The following is a 17,726-nucleotide window of genomic DNA, read 5'->3' on the forward strand; positions in this document are numbered from 1 at the left end:
TAGTGAAATAGTATCCTTCACAATAGCCACAAATAAAATAAAGTACCTTGTTGTAACTCTGACAAAGCTAGTAAAAGACCTGTATAACAAGATCTTCAAGTCTCTGAAGAAAGAAATTAAGGAAGATATCGGGAGGTGGATAGATCTCCCTTGCTCATGAATTGGAAGAGTAAAGTGTGAAAATGGTCATTATATCAAAAGTCATCTACACATTAAATGTAATTCCCATCAAATTTCTAACATAGTTCATCACATATCTGGAAAGAAAATTCTCAACTTCAAAAGAAAAAAAAAAAAAACAGATTAAAAAACCAGAAGAGCTGAAACAATTCTGAACAATAAAAGAATGTCTGACGGAATCACTATCCCTGACTTTAAGCTGTACTTGAGTTAATAGGACAAGTATAAGAAAAGAAGAGTAATGCCTTCATGTAGAAATGAAAAATGAACAATAGAGATAGTATAAAGCATGAAAATGTAGACACAGAAATGTGCTTATCAGGCCAGGGGATGCTGAGATGTAGGGAGGAGTGGCCCTGTTGAATCATTCAACTCCTGTGGAGAGGGTAGCAGAGAGCAGAGATTGTTAACATCTCAATATCTTGTCATTAATGTCTTTTCTATTCAGTTGCTAAAGAGCTCAATCCTCCCTTGTGGTTAGTGGAAGAATTTGTCGGAATGAGAAATCCACTTGGAAACATTTTTCATATTCAAAACGATTGGCTCATTTACAAAGTAATTGTGCTAGAGGCTAAGACATATAAGCATTCCCCAGGCACAGTACTTCTCTTAGCAAGGTCTTGATGATACTTTGCCAAGCTCTCCTTGTTACCTTCATTTTCAATAACAGCAGGATGCCTAGAATCTTCCCCAAAGCAAGAGATGTGTGAATATATTGCTTCATTCAGCAGGATAGGCAGAATTTTCAGGCTCATGTTATCTTTATTAAAATTGGGATATGTACATGGATTCTTTTCTACATATGTATTAATTATTATAATTCACACCTAAGTGTGTAAGTTGTTTATATACACCAAAGGAAGAAAAGAAACATTAGGTATTGTTTCTTTCGAGAACACTGCACCTTCTCTTTTAATACTGGTACATGTATTGGATCCTGGAAGCCACTAATTAGGGATAAATCCCAGAATCCATCTCTTCAGCTTCCAGCACTGGGATTACAAACACATGCTATCACACACAATATTCTTTACATAGATACTCTGGATCAAATATAGGTACCATAAATTATGTAGTACACGCTTCAACAACTAAGCTATCTCCCCTGCCCATAGCCTTCATTTTGAAAAGGCAATTGAAATGATTTTGAGTAGAATTATTATCAATTCCCCTGAGGTAGTACCAGTGACCCATCTCTTCAATGTAAACATTCTCTTGGTTGGTACTGGACTTCAGAAAGGTAAGGTAATGAAAATCCTTTAAGCCCTAACCCAAATGGGGTGAAATAATACCCAACCATTACAGTTCACGGATACATGCACAGGGCCACAACCAGTGAGTGACTGTGCCCAGCTTTCTTACTACCTTGGATTAAACCATTATGGAAGAGCCATCATGAAGAATATATATCCTCACTCAAAAACTCTATTAATTACATTTTTATTGCTATGCAAAGTACCTGACATAAGCAACTTAAAGGAGGGTGTGTTTTGGCTCATAGCTTGAATGTATGGTCTGTCAACGATTTGAAGTCATGACAACAGAAGCATGAAGTCACTGGTCACAGTACATCCAGACAGGAAATAGAGAAAAAAAGTTGATGCCTCTCTCTCTCTCTCTCTCTCTCTCTCTCTCTCTCTCTCTCTCTCTCTCTCTCTCTTCAAGAGTCTGGCTGTGTTAAGTGTGTGAATGTGTATAAATATTAAATTGATGTAGGTTCTCATGTTTGAACACGCATATGAAAGACATAAGCTTGTATTGAATGCCTTTCTTCATCACATTCCACCTTATGTAGTGAAGTAGAATCTCTCATTCAAACACAGAGTTCATCATTTTGGCTAGTCTACCTTGCCAGTATTCTGTACGAGTTTTCTATCTCTGCCTATACATGTTAAAATTACAGATGGTCCTCAACAACAATTTGTCATTTACATGGGTATTTATCCCTGAATTCCTTTCCTCATGATTGTTAGGCAAAAGCATTATCCACTGATCTATCTTCTCAGCATTTTATGGAATCCAAAACTTCTTTCTGTTTTCAAAGTCCATGACCCATGTCATGTGATGTTTTTTCTTCAAATACATGCCTGCAGATGTGTTTTTATGGTGTGTCAAAATTGAAGCAAGACTAGAAAGAGGATTAATTATCACCAGTCTACCCCTTGTAAACTTGACACTCCAACCATGATGTTCACTTTAAATAGTAACATTCCACACTGGTTCCCCAGGATCTCCTTTTTTTATTTGAAAATATTAAATACATTTAGTCTACTGCTATAAGACACTATTGTCTTTAATATTCCCAAGGTACTGCTCAAATTTACAAAGTATCCAGAAACTCAAGGCAAACTCTTAATTATAAGTCCCTGTGAGATAAAAATGGGGTACTTAGTTTGAATACAGAATGCTACAAATAAGACCAAGGGGAGACATGGGGAATAAGGAAACATTAGAGCAAAGTTGTGATAAAATATCTATCAAAATCACCAAGAAAGAATGGCTTTCTTTGACATACTGTCTGGTAAACCATCATTCAATTTATTTATTTCCTGGAAATTCCTATCCTTGTACCTTCAGTTTTATCCCACCTCAACATTGAGAAACATCTTCTCCTCTGTTACTATGAATCCTAATTTTTGATACACTGTTTATACATCTGCAACCACAATGTAGCCTAGATATGGGAGGTTCTTTTTTGATGAAAATCTCCACTACTGGGCTGGGGATAGTGCTTACTATACAAGCATTGCATCCTGAATTTAATCACCAAGATGCATGCACAAGACCAGAAGAGCATGGTGACATGTGCTTATAATTCTAGATGATAGCAGATAGACATAGGCAAATCCTTGGGGCTAACTGGCCAGCCAGTTTAGTTAAATCAGTAGATTCTCTATTCAAGGCCAATGAGAGACTGTCTTAAGAAGAAGAAGAAAAAAAAATTAAAAAAAAGTACACCTGAAGTAAGTCATCAGAAGTTATACTGTAGCCTCCACATGTTTGTTTATGTACCTCACATACACATCAATGACCTTACCTCAGTTGCTTAAGAAGAACTGGCACTTATGGTGGGTGGCCTCCATAGGCTCATATGTTTAATACTTAGTCCTCAGTTAGTGAACTGTTTCATGAGTATAGGGAGGCCATATCTCCCTATAACTATATTGATGTGACCTCACTCTCCATTTGTGAAGGAGAGTGGCATTGGGAGTGGGCTTTAAGGATTCAAAATCATATAGCAGGCCTCACCTCTATCTCTCCATGTATCCATGTTGAGATCAGAGGTAAGCTCTCAACAAAGACTCCAGTAACATGACTGACAACTTGTTGCCACACCACCATGATTATCATGGACTAAAGCTCTGAAACTGTGAGCTACCACCAAATTAAATGCTGTATTCTTATAAGTTGCTTTGCTTATGATGCCTCTTCACAGCAATAGAGCCAATTCACTGGCCTACTCCTTTCTAGTTACTGTATAAAAAATATATGTGTGGTTTTCTATTCGTATAAGGTAGTGGTTCTCAACCTTCTAAATACTGTGACCCTGAATATAGTTCCTGATATAAAGTGAAAGTTTTGTCTTTCTATGGTTTCTTTTTTTTTTTTTTTGTTTTTGTTTTATTCCAAAAATAGACATACAAAGTTGGTTCAGATTGCCCAAAGCAGCTAAGACTTGGCTCCTGCTCTAAAAGGGCCATTATTTTGCTAGCTGAAGATAGCTTATATTTGAAATGTTCAGGACTCTTGGGAGGGTATAAACAAGCCAGAACACCAAGAGGTTCTTGTACCTTCTGCTCCCTATGCTACTTTTCTTGCTATTGCTGATCTCTGCTGTTGCTGGTCCCTGTTGTTGCTGGCCTCAGCTGATGCTGATTCCTGTTGCTGGTGGTTACTGCTGTCACTTTAAGGCTGCATTCTTTCTTTTGCTTAATTTCTTGTCTGTCATTTGCTGAACTGCTATTGGAGATATCCTGATAATGATGATTAAAGTTTAACCCAGGAATCTGATACCCTGAACTAATAAAAAGTAGTTAAAAAAGTAAGCTCCTTTACTCTCTGTTACTCTCACTGACTAAGTATTGGGGGTTAAATGGTATTGGGGTAGAAAACAGTGGTAGATAAAACAAGTCAAAAAAGTAGTCAAAAATTCCAGGTATATTTATGTAGTGGTAACCTCATACCATAAAATTATTTTGTTTCTTCTTCATAACTATTTTGACTTCTTTTATGAGACATAATGTAAATATTCTTGGAGATAAAGTTTTGCCAAGGGGGTTGTGACCCACAGGTCGAGAACCACTAGTGTAAATGATCATTGAAAATATTGATAATTTGATTTATAACTGATGTATCAGAATGCATGTTATTGTAGTTATATCACTCCCTGTTTTGGGACAATATAGAGGCTGGAAATATTAATCTGAATTAACCATACTGACATCATTCATAGTACAAAAATTCTGATCCCAGATGCTGTGAACATCCACATTCTTCCAAGGCTAATCCTCATTTCTTTTCTGGAGATCTTGAGTTTTAGCAGCCACACCAATGAGCACACCTGCACTTGTTTTTCTTCACGTTACAAGACAAATAAAAGGATAATTGCTCTCCCACACTTAATAACAGATAACTGATCCAGACACTTGTCAAAACTTCTCAGTAAGCATATGTGTCTCTCTCCCTGATTTGCCTCATTAGTCATCTGGCTTCTACAGGAACACATGATGTGCCCAGGAGAAAGCAGATGAGAAAAGAAAGACTTCACGCTGAAGAAGTCTCAGCATTTCTATACACAAAACCATCTCTATAAAATTTCATAGAATGTTTTCTTTGGAAAGACGAGCTGAATTTTTAATAGCATTCAAGAAATATTTAAAAATTTACTAAATGTTAGGAACTTGTTTTGTCCAGGAACAAAGCCACATATAAGCAACTAACTATGTTTTTTTGAAATTGAGAAATAACTTTTCAAATGAAAATTTATAATACTTTTTTTCAGCTTAAGATATTTTATTTAAAAAATGCCTCAATGAGGCAGTCCATAAGGATCTCCCTTCTTCCCACTCTCCAATGTTTACTACCTCCTCTTCTTTTCACAGCATTCAAATTTGCACTAACAGTTTCTGTAGTAAATTATGGTTAGTATTTAGTCCCAATTGTTAATAGATTATGAAATCATGTAGAAGTCCAATGTCTCAACTGGGACAGAGGTAGAAAGACCTCCCCTATCTTTGGAAGGCAACCGCCCCATAGGTTAAGGCTCTTGGACTGAATTAAAAGGGGAAAGTTAACTGAGCCCCAGCACCCATCTCTCTGTGGATGCCATGTGATCAGATGCCTCACGCTCCAGCCACCATGCATTCTCTTTAATTAAGGACTGTGTCCTCACAGTGTAACTAAAAATGAATACTCCATTCCTTAAGTTGCTTTCATTATGCATTTTGTCATATCAACAAGATAATGATTAACACTGTGCTGAGTAGTTGTACCCACACTTGTTACTCTTTCTATGGCCCTAAGAAGCCCATGTGACACATGGACAGAGGAGAAACACTACTTCACACAGACCCTTTAACTCCTCATTTCTTTCTAAACTTTCCATAGAGATATGAAAGTGATAAGAGGCAAAAGATGTTAATATTCCAGTTGCTAGCAAAAGAGATAAGAAAAACACCCTTTAGTCAGAACCTTTGATGGAAACAGCTAAGAATATCAGCAGTTATTTCTTATATGTGTGAGTAAATTCTTATTTGAACCTGTAGCAGTGAGTCTGAATTTGCCACAAGGAAGTAGGAAGGAAAATGAGGTTATTTCCTGTCCCTAATAAGAAAAACATCTCAGTTATTATATCAAATTGTCTCCTTCCAAGAAGACCATCAATTTCAAACAAACACAACTCAGCACATAGTTGAGATTGAAACACTAGCTTAATCAGAATAAGGCAAGCATCTACGTTCTATTCTCAGATTCTGTTTTTCTCAATGATGCTTTAGCTTCTCTACAAATCATGCAATCAGACTGTGAAGTCAATTTGAGTTGTAATACTACAAGGTGATGGGCCAGGAGACATGTCAGTGCTGTAGCTCTCCAAAGAAAATTTGGTAATACCAGTGACTAGACAATGAGAGGGAAGGCTTGGGAAAAAGGCATTCATCATAGAACTGGTATCAGGAGTTCTCAGGATCAGGAAAGGAGCTCCGAGCAGGCAGGCATTTGTGTCCTGAGTAGCTGTTTCTCAAAGAGCAGTTGTTTCAATATTGGTTTTAATAATCAAAAGGAGAAGAAAAGTTAAGAAAAGTTAAATAAGTCAGCCCCTTTGGCCAATTGTCCCAGTATCTATTCAATGGACTCATGACTAAAGTGACTAGTATATATTCAAGTTATACACCAATTCATCAACAAGGATTTTTACTGGCTCTGATGGTTGTCAAAGGCCTTGCCTTTGAGAAAAGGAAAGCATGTTTTAATATGGTATCATTATTCAGAAAAGCAACCATACATCTTGTGTTTATATTGACTCCCTTCCAATGACTCAAGTTTTCTTTATTTGAATGAAGTTGTTCTAAATTGAAATTTGGCCTCTATGACTCTAAGACTTTTAACTAATCAATATTGCAGGACTTACTGAACATGTCCACCTCTAAACTACCACTTCCATTAAGCACTATTTCTTTAAATGAAGTCCATTTCAGCAGAACAAATAAGATGAAAAGTATAACAATACCCACCAATAAATTTATTGAAAACCTGAGAACATTCCACAGATCCCACCTACCAAAGCTGGATTTGGGGGACATGTGCTTGTAATCTTAGTTCTGGAGAGACAGAGAGGTTGACAGATCTTTGAGGGTTTACTGGTTGGCTAGCCTAGTCTGCTTGAGGAATGCAATCACAATGAGATTCCCTGTCTCAAAAAATAAATAGACAGCATCTGAGGAATGATTGAGGCTATCATTTGGCCTCCATCGCGTGTACACATATGTAGAGTAAGTGTGCACACTTCAGACACAAAGGGCAAGAATTTATACAGTGGTCTTCTATCCTTGTTGGTTTTAAAAATAAATAAATAAATAAATAAATAAATAAATAAATAAATAAATAAATAAAATGGATTTCCAAATAGTTGGTTCACAAAATAAAGTTTCAGGAGCCAAATACTGTGGTGAAAGTCAACTACCTAAGAGAAGAATATAAAACACTGAGTTCACTTACCTACTCCACTGAAGTCTCAGAAGGAAAAGGGTCCTTCTCACATTGTCTTAAATACACACCAGCTCAAAGATCCTCCTTTCTGCTTATGTTCTCTCCCTGTCAAGTGGTTATTTGCTCTACCTCTTCACTTTTCTTTAACATTACTTTACCCTGTTTACAGAAATATGCTTGGATTAAAGTTGTATGACTAGGGCTAAGCCACACTAAAACATGTTTACAATAAACAGAAAGCTCTTGTATAAATGATGTAGGCTAGGATTTAGCAACACCTCAAGAAGTTTTTTTCCAGTTTGCAATATTGGAGTTCACAATGTGATCAAATATCCTGCATTAGTATCACCTAAGATTCTAATTTTCTAAATTATGCACAAAACTCTAGCTTTCTAGAATATCACACCTATATTATGGAAACCGAATTGTAGCACAGCCTTGGAAAAAATACTATGCAGAATTTGAAGTGATTTGTACAATGCCTGTGAACCAGCTACCAAAGACTCTTTCTCTGACATCAAAACGAAAGGAGGAAGCTCCCAACAATGAAAGTAAGAGTGATCACTCTCACTGTAATTCTAGCGAACTGGAAACTTCCTCTTCTTGCCTATATCCCTGTGATCAGATGGTTTATGGATTTTTTTCCTAAAACAGCAATGTTCTTTGGAAAGATAACAAGTGGATCCATTGAACTACCTGGAATTGAGCACCCTAGGCAACAGTCAGCCTAAGGCTAAGGACAGTATATCAAGTTTAATACTATTTCATGATTATAAAAGAGAAATGGAAAATTATTTTAAAATCCAAGCAAAGCAAAATGTAACAATAATTCAGAGTATTCCTTAAGATGTCATTAATCTAGGTCTCATGGCAAAAGTTACTAGGGACTGAAGGCCTAGTATTTAGATTTTTTTTCAAAAGTATATGTTTAAGTTATCCCATTTGCTGAAGAATGTAAATCGAGATAGTTATTCATTGAAGGGAAAGAAAATTTGGAATGAAGAATAAAAATAATAAAATAAAATGTCAAATATTTTCTTAATTTGACAGAATTATGACTATAGTCATATCACTATATGACTACATATTTATACATCAACCAACTTTCTAGCATTTTATTCACTTTGATTTTAAATAATACAGTTGGTGGCGGATTTTGAAATAGCAAGATACTAACAGAATTATTACTGATAAACTAGAACTGTGAAAATCATTTTGGGTTTGGTGGTGTTACTATGATAATTGTGTTACTCTCATGTCACAGAGTGAATGAGATCTTTGTTGCTGGAGAGCCTTAGGTAGAAGCATATTGTGGTTATTTATTAACTGGATGTTTTAAATATAAACCTAGATTTGTTTTTGAAGGCAAAATGGTGGTCTGTTCTAGAGGGTGCTAGATACACATGCTGGCCAGCACCATCATTATTACCTGATGCTCCACCCTGCATTCAAAGGATATCTGTTTGAGAATCATGTTCCCAAAGACTTTTACAATATGGTTCTTTTGAAGATTCTGCCAAGAGTAGGATCTCTATGGATACTAGAAGGCAAATATCAGTTGGAACATGCAAATGGGCTTTGTTTTTTGAAAACAAGAATCTTTTTACTAACATTACAAGTGACACCTATCACACAATAAAGTTTTTATATCTTTGTCCTTTATCAAAAATGAAAAAAATCATGGTTAATAGATGAATAAGTAAGAAAATCCGTGAATGAAGAGGAAGGGTAGGTAGATTTTTGCACACATCATGGATAGATGTATGTATAGGTGGATACATGGATACTTGGGTGATAAAAAAATGATGCATGTATACATGGTTGGACATAAGGAAATGAGGACCATATTATACATTCCAGGAATTTGATATGCAAAGGACAGTTTTAATGAAATAGAGATAAAGTGGTGCTTTTGAATTTTGATATAAAGATAAATGAGAAAGCATCAAATGTTAGAACATTAAATATTAGATGAAGGATCCCCATTTTTCTATAGTTTTAAAAAACACAATACTACCTGACCAGGAATTTGGCCTGGGCTTCCAGCTTAGCTCTGAGATCGGGTGCCACTGGTCTAACTCCTTACATAGCTCCACCAACAGCCAACTGGCATCTTTCCAGGGAGCTGTGATCTGTTGATCAACCCCTCCTACTTAGCTTCACTAAGCCACCAGCTACCAACCAGCCATTGCCTGCAGATGAGAATTGCTTCAGACAGCTTTATTGTTTTAGAACTGGGAAGATAACACAATTAATTGGTGAGTGAAGAATCTTATGCCTTATCTTATGTGCTAACCCATAGCAATCATGCCAGTGGCATAAGCCACTGGTTTTGGCAGCTGCAAGAAAGTACATGGTTGTTGCGTTCTTCTTGTTCCAAAACCTAACCTGAAACCTTTCTCTTTTCTTCCTCTTGCCTTCCTCCTGGCACATGGAAGTCCCACCTTTACCCTTCACCTAACATTGGCCCCTGACTATTTTATTAATATGATTGAGAGACAATTAAGGAAATAGCATCTTCCCCTACATCCCTAGAGAAGAAAAGTGTTATTTTGCTAGAAAAGATGGTGATGACTATAAATTGGAGTGAAACAGTAAATAGAGGAATGTGGACTCTGCAAGACAGTTATCATCCAGACCCTAGAGAACAGAAATTCCAACCCAGAATTCTATTTTCATCAAAACTCTCAATCATCATAGATGGAGAAACCAAGATATCCATGGGAAAATAATTCAAAAATAAATTTCAATTAATCCAGCCCTACAGAAGTTACTACAAGGAAATCCTCAACAAAAGTAGGGTAACCTCACCCAAGAAAACACAAGAAACTAAAGAGATTGCAACAAACCAAAGAAGAGAAACACACACACACACACACACACACACACACACACACTAACACTTCCATCAACAAAAATAACAGGAACTATCAATCAAATATATTTAATATCTCTCAACATCAATGGACTCAATTCCCTGATAGTAAGGAAGACTTTAACAAACTGGATACATAAGTTCTTTCCAGCATATTGCTGCATGCAAGAAACACAAGTTGGTGACAAAGACAGATACTATCTCAGACAAAAAGGCTGGAAAAAAGCTTTCAAAGCAAATAGTCCCAAAAAACAAGCTGGAGTTGCTCTTCTAATATCCATTAAAATCAACTTCCAACAGAAGTTATCCAATGAGATGGGGAAGGATGCTTTATATTTCATCAAAGGAAAAATTTACCAAGAGAAAATCTCATTCCTAAATATTTATGCCCCAAATGAAAGGGCACCCAAGTTAATAGTGGAAATTATACTGAAGCTCAAAACACAAATTGAACTGCATACAATAGTAGTGAGAGACTTTACAATGAACTTTCATTATTGGACAGGTCATGAAAACTGCAACAAAACACTGAATGGAAAAAGTAATAGAAGTTATGAACCAAATGGATTTAACAGATGTCTGTAGAACATTTCATCCCTCCAGTAGAGAATATACCTTCTTTTCAGCACCTCAAGGAATTTTCTCCAAAATTGACCATGGAATCAGACATAAAAGCTTCAACATATATAAGAAAATTGCAATAATCTGATGTATTTTATCAGATCACTGTGGATGAAGGCTAGACTTCAATACCAACAAAACCAACAGAAATCCCATAAATTCATGGAAATTGGAAAGCTTTCTGTTCAATGATAATTTGGTCAAGGAAGAAATAAAGAAAGAAACAAAAGACTTAATGGAATTCAATGAAAATAAAGACATACTGAAACTTATGTATAGAATGAAAGCATTTTTAAGAGGAAAATTCATAACATTAAGTTCCTTCATAAAGAAATTGGAGCAATCCCATACAATCAACTTAACAACACACCTGAAAGTGCTAGAACAGAAAAAAAAAGAAAAAAAAAAGAAAGAAAGAAAAAAAAACCCAAGAGGAGTAAATGGCAGAAAATACTCAAAATCAGGGCTGAAATCAACCAGTTAGAAACAAAGAGAATAATACAAAGCATCAAAAAACTCAAGAGCTGGTGCTTTGAGAAAATCAGTAAGATAGATAAACATTAGACAAAGTAAATAAAAGCCATAAAACAGCATCCAAATTAACAAATCAGAAATGAAAAGGGATACATAAGAACATAATTTGAAGAAATTCAATAAACTATCAGAAACTGCTACAAAATGTTATCCTCTACAAAACTAAAAAATCTAGGGTAAATGGATGATTTTTGGTACAGATCTCATATATAAAAATTAAATCAAGAAGATATACATTGTCTCTACAGTTCCAAAACATCTAAGGAAAGAGAAATTGTCATAAAAATCTTCCTAATTGTACAGAGCCCATGGTCAGATGGTTTAGGGTAGAATTTTATCAGACATTAAAAGAAGACCTAATATCAATGGATTCCATAAAATAGAAAAGAAGTAACATTACCTAAACATTATATGAAGCCACACCTACTCTGATACCCAAACCGCTCAAAAACCCAACAAAAAAGTTAACTTCCAACAAATCCTGCTTGTGAATATGGATGCAAAAATACAAAATAAAATTCTCCTAAACTGAAACCAAGAACATATCGAAATTATCGTTCACTATGATCAAGTAGGCTTCATCTCAAGGATGCACAAGTGGTTTTATATATATATATATATATATATGATAGTCCATCAACACAATACATTGGATAAACAAACTCAAAGAAAAAACACATTATCATATCATTAGGTGATAAAAAAAAGCCTTCATCAGTATGTATCATCTCTTCATATCAAAGTCCTGGAGAAATCAGGAATTCATGCCACACACCAAACTCTAAAAAAGCAATATATAGTGAACAAACAGCCAACATAAAACTAAATCCAGGGAAATTAGAAAGAATCCCACTAAATTCCAGTACAAGACATGTTTGTCCACTCAAAATTCAATATAGTACTCAAAGTTCAAGCTAAAATAATTAGACAACAAAAGTATATCAAGGGGATGCAAATTGGAAATGAAGAAGCCAAACTATCACTATTAGCAGAAGATATGATAGTATACATTAACACCCTGCCCGAATTCCAGTTGAGAACATATACTGCTGAAAAAGAGAAATCAAGGAAACAAGACTCTTCACAATAGCCACAAATCATATAAAATATCTTACGAAGCCATTGAAAAATCTGTATGATAAATTCCTTTACAAAGAAATCAAAGAAGACTTCAGAAGAAGGAAAGATATCACATGCTTCTGGATAGGTAACATTAACATAGTGAAAGTGGCCCTCTTACCAAAGCAATGTCTCCATTCAATGCAATAATGATCAGAATTGCAACACAATTTTTTACAAATATGGAGAGAGAAATTTTCAACTTCAAATGGTAAAACAAAAAGCCCAGGAAAGTTAAAACAATTCTCAACAGTAATTATATATATATATATATATATATATATATATATATATATATATGAAATCACTGTTCTTGTCCTAAAGCTGTACTATAAACAATAGTGCAAAAACCTTCATAGTATTCATTTACAGTTTCTTCAATGGAATAAAATTGAAGACCCAGAGGTAAACCAACATACTTATGGACACTTGAGCTTTGAAAAAGGAGCCAAAGACATACAGTGGAAAAAGAAAGTATCTTCAATAAATGATGCTTATCTAACTGATGGACTGCTTGTAGAAGAATGAAAATAGATCCATATTTAGCAACTTGTGCAAAGCGCAGGTCCAAGTGGATCAAGGATCTCAACATAAAATTAGATATACTGAACCTAAAAATAGAAAAAACGGGAGTCTCAAACTAATTGTCACAGGGAAATTTTTTTGTGAAGAGAACACCAATGGCTTGGATTCCAAGATTATCAATCGATAAATGGGACCATATAAAACTAAAAAGCTATCTGAAACCCAGGTGCACAGGGTCCCCAGAAAAAGGCGGTACAGGCCCTCCTGGTTGCCACCATCATGGAGAGCTCAAAAGCAGCCCCCCACAAGTGACTTCAGCCGAGGGACCACAGGTAAGACCAACTTTTCTGCTCCAAGAGACCTGCCTGGTGGACTCAGGACACAGGCCCACAGGAACAGCTGAAGACCATTAGACAGGAAAGACTACAGGCCCAAAAGCAGAACACTTTGTTCCCACAACTGGTTGAAAGAAAACAGGAAAACAGGCCTACAGCACTCCTGACACAGGCCTATAGGATGGTATAACCATTGTCAGAAATAGCAGAAAAAGTAACACCAGAGAGAACCTGATAGCGAGAGGCAAGCACAGGAACCCAAGCAACAGAAACCAAGACAACATGGCTTCTTTGGAACCTAATTCTCCCACAAAAGCAAACACTGATTATCCAAACACACCAGAAAAGCAAGATCTTGATTTTAAATCACATTTGATCATGATGTGGGAGAACTTCAAGAAAGACATGAAGAACTCCCTTAAAGAAATGCAGGAAAACATAAATAAACAAGTAGAAGCCTACAGAGAGGAATCACAAGAATCCCTGAAAGAATTCCAGGCAAAAATAATCAAACAGGAGAAGGAATTAAAAGTGGAAATAGAAGCAATGAAGGCAGAACACAGGGAAACAACCCTGGATATAGAAAACCAAAGGAAAAGACAAGGAGCCGTAGATACAAGCCTCACGAACAGAATACAAGACATAGAGAGAGAATCTGAGGAGTAGAAGATTCCATAGAAATCATCGACAAAACTGTCAAAGATAATGTAAAACGGAAAAAGCTACTGGCCCAAAACATACAGAAAATCCAGAACTCAATGAGAAGATCAAATCTAAGGATAATAGGTATAGAAGAGAGTGAAGACTCCCAGCTCAAAGAACCAGTAAATATCTTCAACAAAATCATAGAAGAAAACTTCTCTAACCTAAAGAAAGAGATGCCCATAAGCATACAAGAAGCCTACAGAACTTCAAATAGATTGAACCAGAAACGAAACATCTCCTGTCACATAATAGTCAAAACACCAAATGCACAAAATAAAGAAAAAATATTAAAAGCAGTAAGGTAAAACGGTCAAGTAACTTATAAAGGCACACCTATCAGAATCACACCAGACTTCTCACCAGAGACGATGAAAGCCAGAAGATCCTGGATAGATGTCATACAGACCCTAAGAGAACACAAATGCCAGCCCAGGTTACTGTATCCTGAAAAACTCTCAATTAACATAGATGGAGAATCCAAGATATTCAATGACAAAACCAAATTTACACAATATCTACAATGGATTATAATAGGTAAAGCCCAACAAGAGGAGGCAAGCTACACCTTAGAAAAAGCAAGAAACTAATCGTCTTGGCAACAAAACAAAGAGAAGAAAAGCACACACAAAAAAAAATCTCACGTACAAATATGAATAAAACAAGAAGCAATAATCACTATTCCTTAATATCTCTCAATATCAAGCGTCTCAACTCTTCAATAAAAAGACATAGACTAACAAACTGGATAGGCAATGAGGACTCTGCATTCTGCTGCCTACTTGAAACACACCTCAGAGACAAAGACAGACACTACGTCAGAGTGAAAGGCTGGAAAACAACTTTCCAAGCAAATGGTCTGAAGAAGCAACCTGGAGTAGCCATTCTAATACCGAAATAAAATCAATTTTCAACTAAAAGTCATCAAAGACCATAAGGAAGGACACTTCATATTCACCAAAGGAAAAATCCACCAAGTTGAACTCTCAATCCTAAATATCTATGCTCCAAATACAAGGGCACCTTCATACATAAAGAAACCTTACTAAAGCTCAAAGAACACATTTCACCTCACACAATAATAGTAGGAGATTTCAACACCCCACTCTCATCAATGGACAGATCATGGAAACAGAAATAAAACAGAGACATAGACAGACTAAGAGAAATCATGAACCAAATGGACTTAACAGATATTTATAAAACATTCTATCCTAAAACAAAAGGATGTATCTTCTTCTCACCACCTCATGGTACTTTCTCCAAAAGTGACCATATAATTGATCATAAAACAAGGCTCGGGTTGGGGATTTAGCTCAGTGGTAGAGCGCTTGCCTAGGAAGCACAAGGCCCTGGGTTCGGCCCCCAGCACCAAAAAAAAAAAAAAAAAAAAACAAAAAACAAGCCTCAAGAGATATAGAAAGATAGAAATAATCCCATGCGTCTTGTCAGACTAGCACGGGGTAAAACTGGTCTTCGATAAAAATAAGGGAAGAACACCCACATATACATGGAAGGTGAACAATGTTCTTCTAAATGATAACCTGGTCAAGGAAGAAATAGAGGAGATTAAAGACTTTCTAGAATTTAATGAAAATAAAGGTACAACATACTCAAACTTATGGGACACAATGAAAGCTGTGCTAAGAGGAAAATTCATAGCTCTGAGTGCCTGCAGAAAGAAAAGGAGAGAGCATATATCAGCAACTTGACAGCACACCTAAAAGTTCTAGAACAAAAAGAAGCAAATACACCCAGGAGGAGTAGAGGGCAGGAAATAATCAAACTCAGAGCTGAAATCAACCAATTAGAAACAAAAAGGAAAATACAAAGAATCAGTAGAACCAAAAGTTGGTTCTTTGAGAAAATCAACAAGAAAGATAAACCTTTTGCCAGACTAATGAGAGGATACAGAGAGTGCATAAAAAATCAGAAATGAATAGGGAGACATAACTTCAGAATCAGAGGAAATTAAAAAAATCATCAGATCCTACTACAAAAGCCTATATTCAATAAAACTTAAAAATCTACAGGAAATGGACAATTTCCTAGAGAGATACCAGGTACCAAAGTTAAATCATGAACAGATAAAACATTTAAACAACCCCATAACTCCTAACGAAATAGAAGCAGTCATTAAAGATCTCCAACCAAAAAGAGCCCAGGTCCAGATGGGTTCACTGCACAATTCTATCACACCTTCATAGACTACCTCATACAAATAAAATCCAAATTATTCCACAAAATTGAAAAGATGGAACACTATCGAATTCCTTCTATGACGCTACAAATACTCTTATACCTAAACCACACAAAGACCCAACAAAGAAAGAGAACTTCAGACCAATTTCCCTTATGAATATCGGTGCACAAATACTCAATAAAATTCTGGCAAACCGAAGCCAAGAGCACATCAAAACAATCATCCACAATGATCAAGTGGCTTCTTCCCATGCATGCAGGAATGGTTTAGTATATGGAAAACCATCAACGTAATCCATTATATAAAAAAAACTAAAACAACAAAACCACATGATCATTTCATTAGATGCAGAAAAAGCACTCCTTCATGATAAAAGTCCTGGAAAGAATAGGAATTCAAGGCCCATACCTAAACATAATAAAAGCCATATACAGCAAACCAGTTGCTAACATTAAACTAAATGGAGAGAAATTTGAAACAATCCCACTAAAATCAGGTACTAGACAGGGCTGCCCACTCTTTCCCTACTTATTTAATATAGTTCTTGAAGTTCTAGACAGAGCAATCAGAAAACCAAAGGAGATCAAAGGGAAACAGATTGGAATAGAAGTCAAAATATCACTATTTGTGGATGATAGGATAGTATATTTTAGTGATTCCAAAAGTTCCACCAGAAAACTCCTAAACCTGATAAACACCTTCAGCAAAGTGGCAGGGTATAAAATTAACTCAATTAAATCCCTAGCCTTCCTCTACACAAAAAAGAAACAAGCCAAGAAAGAAATTAGGGAAATGATACCCTTCATAATAGTCTCAAATAATATAAAATATCACAGTGTGACTTTAACAAAGCAAGTAAAAGATCTGTATGATAAGAACTTCAAGCCTCTGAAGAAAAGAATTGAAGAAGACCTCAGAAGATGGAAAGGTCTCCCTTGCTCATGGATTGGCAGGATTAATATAGTAAAAAGTGGCCATTTTACCAAAAGTGAACTATATATTCAATGCAATCCCCATCAAAATACCAATCCAATATTTCAGAGAGATAGACAGAACAATTTGTAAATTCATTGGGAATAAAAAAAACCCCAGGATAGCTAAAACTATCCTCAACAATAAAAGGATTTCTAGGGGAATCACTATCCCTGAATTCAAGAAGTATTACAGAGCAATAGTGATAAAAACTGCATGGGATTGCTACAGAGACAGACAGATAGACCAGTGGAATAGAATATAAGACCCAGAAAGGAACCCACACACCTATGGTCACTTGTTTTTGAAATAAGAAGCCAAAACCATCCAATGGAAAAAAGATAGCATTTTCAGCAAATGGTGCTGGTTCAACAGGAGGTCAGCATGTAGAAGAATGCACATCGATCCATACTTATCACCCTGTACAAAGCTTAAGTCCACATCAAACCAGATA

This window comes from Rattus rattus, chromosome 10 (genome assembly GCF_011064425.1).
Source record: "Rattus rattus isolate New Zealand chromosome 10, Rrattus_CSIRO_v1, whole genome shotgun sequence".
NCBI lineage: Eukaryota > Metazoa > Chordata > Mammalia > Rodentia > Muridae > Rattus > Rattus rattus.